Source organism: Bidens hawaiensis, unplaced genomic scaffold (genome assembly GCF_021521415.1).
Source record: "Bidens hawaiensis isolate Kalapana, Puna unplaced genomic scaffold, B.hawaiensis_p1.1 tig00053808_1, whole genome shotgun sequence".
In the NCBI taxonomy this organism is placed as follows: domain Eukaryota; kingdom Viridiplantae; phylum Streptophyta; class Magnoliopsida; order Asterales; family Asteraceae; genus Bidens; species Bidens hawaiensis.
Window position 1 is genome coordinate 1 of NW_027506269.1, and position 5382 is coordinate 5382.

General features: G+C 34.5%; 1 pseudogene across 1 annotated transcript; it reads right to left on the minus strand.

The window, feature by feature from the left end:
* Positions 1-1143: 1143 nt before the first annotated feature.
* Positions 1144-4347, minus strand: LOC143617311 (L10-interacting MYB domain-containing protein-like; annotated as a pseudogene). Its single transcript, XR_013150809.1, has 3 exons — positions 3993-4347; positions 2395-2937; positions 1144-1581 (listed from the first exon to the last, which is right to left on the minus strand). The product of XR_013150809.1 is annotated as a L10-interacting MYB domain-containing protein-like (transcript).
* Between the last annotated feature and the right edge of the window lie 1035 nt (positions 4348-5382).

Sequence of the window (5382 nt, forward strand, 5' to 3'; positions counted from 1 at the left end):
GGTTAACCAATTTTTTTTATTATTATTTTATTAAAAATCAGGTTTTTCCGGTTATTAACCGGTCAAAACCGGTTACTACCCGAGCAAAAAAACCGGTCTAACCAGTTAATTCCTAGAAAAAAAATGGTTAGCATTGTAGCCGATTAATGGTTAAACGGTTAACCGATTTGTGCACCTCTAGGTGTAAAGTGTAAACTCTCTACAATTTCATGGGCTTGTCTAGTGATATTCTATTTATTGGGCTAAAATGTATAGTTATTTGGGTTGTTACTTATTCTAAATACGTTGAATTATACCAAAAGATATAAATATGGGCTTGCTAATATGGGCTTAGCCAATGTTATTCGATTTATTGGGTTAAAAGTTTAGAGGTGCATAAAAACCTGAATCCGGAACCAGACCCAGAAAAGAACTCGGAACAACATTTTTTTATACCCGGGTTTTTAATACCTGAACCCGTATCTGACCCTACCCGTAGGGTACGAATAGGGCATGTATTTCTGTTCCAAAACCCATACCCGAATCAGAACCGATTTGTACCCCGATAATACCCGAAAATTGAAACCAGTTCCATACCCGGAACCGGGTTTTTCAAATACCCGATCTATACCCGAAGTTACCCAAAAATTACCTAAAATACCCGAAAAATACCCTTAAAAAGTGTGACCCCTTAAAAAATCTAATCTATACCTGAAACACCCCGAAAATAGGGTTTTTTCAATATCCAAAAATAGAGTATTTAAATATCAGGTTTTAGAATACCCGGTTATGTATATGACTCGAACCCGATGCATAGGGTATGATATTTAGAGACAATACCCAGACCTGAACACGAACCCGATCCGGGTATTGCCAATACCAATTTTCCAATACCTGATCATACATGAACCCAGAACTGGGTATTTATATAACCCGATTTGTGCACCTCTAATTTGGGTCGTTACTTATTCTTAATAGGTTAAAAAAATAATAATAATTAATATTAATAAGAAATATTTTTAAAAACTTAATGTTCTTAGTTAACTATCTAGTCTAAAAAGGTTCATATTAAAACTATGTGATTAGTTCAAAAGTGGGGTAATTAAAAACTTACTACTCCATTAAAAACCAATAAATAATAATACTTACAACTTATACAAGAATTTAGGGACGTAGCTTCCTAATCAACCATTTTTTTCTTAATCTAACATCCAATGCTAAAATGTTTTAGCTTTATTATCATCTCCAAGTAATCACAAGCATCCAATATTAACTCATCAACCATATCAGGCAATGCTTGAACACCTGCCACCACATTCTCTACATCAATAAGCTTTTGCTTACCTTCACCTTCAAGTTTCTTTTTTTCTACTAAACAAGAAACCATATCCGTCATTTCTTGAAGCGCACGCAACAGCCTCTCCTCATCCACCCTTGGTTTCTTTGAATTCTCGGGGTTTTCTTTGTTTTCGAGTTGGCGTTTAATATCCACCTCAGCGGATGAACTGTAGTTTTCATCGGTGTCAGATTCTTAAAAATGATGCATAAGTCCTTGTAGTAAGGGACTGGTCTAGTCATGTATTGTCTTGCATCTGAATTTGCCTATACATATTTATAGGTTATTATTCGCGTATATATTTATTTGGGTTAGAAATATTAACCGTAACCCTGACCACAGTTATATTCGTTTATCTGCACGAGTCAAATGGATTGATGGGTTGTAATCAAATTTTAAAAATGTTAAATTTGGCAGGATGTAATAAACGGGTCATAAATATTTTGATTAGTTGACTTGTTTAATTAAACTAGTTAACTTAGCGGGCCAGTCAAAGACATCAACCCTAACCCAGACGCACTTAAAATCGTGTAACGTGAACACAACCCAATTGACATTTCATATTATGACTCAAATAGTCAAATGGGTTGAGAGGTTTGTAAGCGTATTAATCGGGTTGGTGGATTGTAGTAAGGGGGTCATAATAAACGGGTTGATGGGTTGAACTATTTAATAAAAAGGCTTGATCGGTCCGTCAAAGACATCAACCCTAACCCCCCGTAGTTTGCTTAAAATCGTGTAACCAGAACGCAACCCGTTTGACCCATTTATCATCGTAAGTCAAATGAGTTGACTGGTTTTAATAAACTTGTAAACGTCTTAAACGGGTGGTAAACGGGTTAACCTAAATTAAACGAATTCACGGTTTGTCAAGGATATTAACCCGGGTTCGTGTAACCTGACCACAACTCGTTTGACCCGTTATCATCATGAGTTAAATGAGTTAACCGATTGTAATCAAGTTGTAAACATGTTAAACCAGTCTGCTGGTTGCAATAAAGGGTTGACCGGTTTATTAAACAAGTCAACTCGAAACACAATAATCAGAAAACCACTTCCACAAGCAAGATAACACGAACCTCTATATAATCTTGCCACGCGAGATCATCTGCAACCACCATTTGCCTTAAATCATCCCAAAAAAAACTTCTGACTCCAAAAGCTGATTAACAACATTAACCTGTCTTCTAAATGTCTTATATCTATTCTTCAATACATCAACATCATACTTAAAACCAAACCGTGCATTAAACAATTTAATCATCTCAATCCACGCTTGCTTCCGAAACAACCGATCGATCTGGTTCCCTTTCTGAACCTGGTCAACCATAAGGTCAACAAAATAACGGTCCATTGTCGGCTGCCAACATGTCCGAAACCCGACTCTCGCTTATATCTTCATATTCAGATTCTTTAGACACTGCAACTGTAAACTCTTCATTTATCATTATTTCATGGTTTTCAAACACGTCATCCTCGTCAACTGATTCCGATAAAGATTTCATGGGATTTTTGTCAGAGTTTTCGAGATTTGTTTCTGATGATACGTCTTTATATATTTGGCATAAATCATAGTAATATGGAACTGTTTTTATTCTATATGATCGAGCATCCGGGTGTCCCTGCATATGCAGAAGCAGAATCATAAGTTCATAAAAACTAATATTATAAAATTGACAAGATGGCAAAAGACGTCCTTTAGCAAAAGAAATGGAAGAAAACATCATTTACATTTAAAAACTCTTATCACATTATGTCCTTTGACTCTAACCCAGTTAACTTTTTCCGTTAAATATGGTCATGTGTCCTGCACATGGGGGTATTTTGGTCATTTTACTATTGCAAATTAAAATAATATTAACTCTGAACCACTCACTGACCTAAAAATGATTAATTTTCAAGAGTAAAGTGACCAAAATACCTCATGTGTCTGCAAATGACCAGATGTAACGAGAAAATTAACTGGGTTAGGATCAAAGGACATAATAGAGTTTCTAAATGTAAAGGATATTTTTTGTCATTTCTTTTGCTAAAGGACGTCCACTGAAAAAACGATTAAACATAAAGGACGTCTTTTGCCATTTTGTCTATAAAATTAGATATGCAAATGTACCGAAGGTTCAGTGAACAATTTGTGAACTGTTTGGCGGTAAGTTCGTTTCATTAATAAATGAACGAACACTAACAAAATATTTTGTTCATTTAGTTAAACGTATGAACATGAACACATGTCTCGTTCGTCCATTTATGTTGATGAACATTCAGTTGCGCTTATATTTTTTATGTTTCATCACTTGCGTCCATTTATGGTCATTAGTTTACGTTTGTTTAAGTCCGTTTGTTTACGTTCGATAATATATTCATTAACAAATTTTTAATAAAAATATTTAAACGTCAATAGTTTAAGTCAATAGTTTAAGTCAATTTAAAAAAAAATTGCAATGTAAAACTATTTTAAAAAAAAAACCTACAAAACCTGCTATCCAGGTAAAATATATAAGATTAGCACAAAAAAGAAACTTTAGTGACCTGATTTGAACAAAAAATTTTATGAGTGACCTAATTGGAACAAAATCAAAAGTTGGTTACTATTCTATAGAGTAATCCCTATTAACGAACACAAACATGATCCGTTCCTGTTCATTTACAAACCTATCTAAAACTGAACAAATAATACCTTGATGTAATCATCCCATATATTATTATCAGCAGTCACCATATGCCGCTTATGATCCAGCTAAATTCATTTAACGAAAGAAGGTTATGTATCGCCTTGTAAACATTTCTTAACGTTTTGTGCCGGTTTTTTAATACATCTTTTTCGTAGTGAAACTTGAACTTTGCATTGAACAATGTTGTCATGTGTTTCCATGCTCTTTTACTAAATAAATGATCATCAATCCGGTTTCCTTTCTCAACTTGTTCTAACATGAGATCAATGAAATATCTATCCATTTCGAGTGTCCATATTGTGCGCAAACGATCACTGTTTTTTCGACCCATTTTTGCATAATAATAGCCAACACATCAATACCACCTGCACAAATATATATTACATGCTTTAGGGTGTTTGGGTTGCTTATATCTTTATTGCATTTTAAACGAACAAAGCTGTTTGTGAGCTACTCGAAATCGGCTCATTAAAAGCTTAAACCGAGCCGGGTATAAACGCGCTCGAGCCTAAAATAAGCTTGTTTAATAAACGAGCCCAAGCCCGAGCTTCGCTTATCGAGCTTGAGCTGGCTCATGAGCCTATTGTTTATATAATTTTTATAAATATGCTAAAGATATATTTGAATAAAATAAACAAATATATTATATTTCATAATTTAACTCAGTAAATAACTTATATTATGTAATATAAAAATTCCTCAGACCCTACCAATAGCTTTCGTTATTTATGGAATTTATAGGGTACGGTTGTTATTGTTGTATGTAATATAAAAATTATAACAATATAAATAAAAGTAATCGCAAGAACCGAAACTATGTTTTTAGTAGTACTAGGGTTTGCTATCCAAAAGGATTGTGGCGCAGCTTGTTACCCGCTTACCTGCCACCTCATTATAAATCGTTCGGATGTTTTTTTTATCAAGCAATCATATTATAAGTGTTGTATCCAAACACAATATAGAGATAACCAGATTTAACATTGTGTAGCCAAACACCCCCTAAACTCATCAATGTAAATCATTCCCAAACAGAAACGTATTTAATTATATGAAATAATAAAATAAATATTAGCAATTACCGAGGTATGAAATGTGTAACGGAATTGGTACGAACCGCGGTGGCGGACGAGGCTAAGGGCGGTGATGGTGTAATTATAATAAGGGATAAGGTTTTCCAGGACCAGGATAAGATATCCTTGTTCGAATAGAGGTGCACAAACCGGTTTAAAACTTAAAGCCGGTTTGGTTTGGTCAACAAAGTCAAAACCGGTTTATGATCGGTTTCGGTTCGGATTGAAACCGGTTTCTCATCATGTTACGATCCGTTTTGGTCGGTTTTGCCCGGTTTCGGATCGGTTAACCGGTATAAAACCGGTTTTGATTGAGAAAATTACA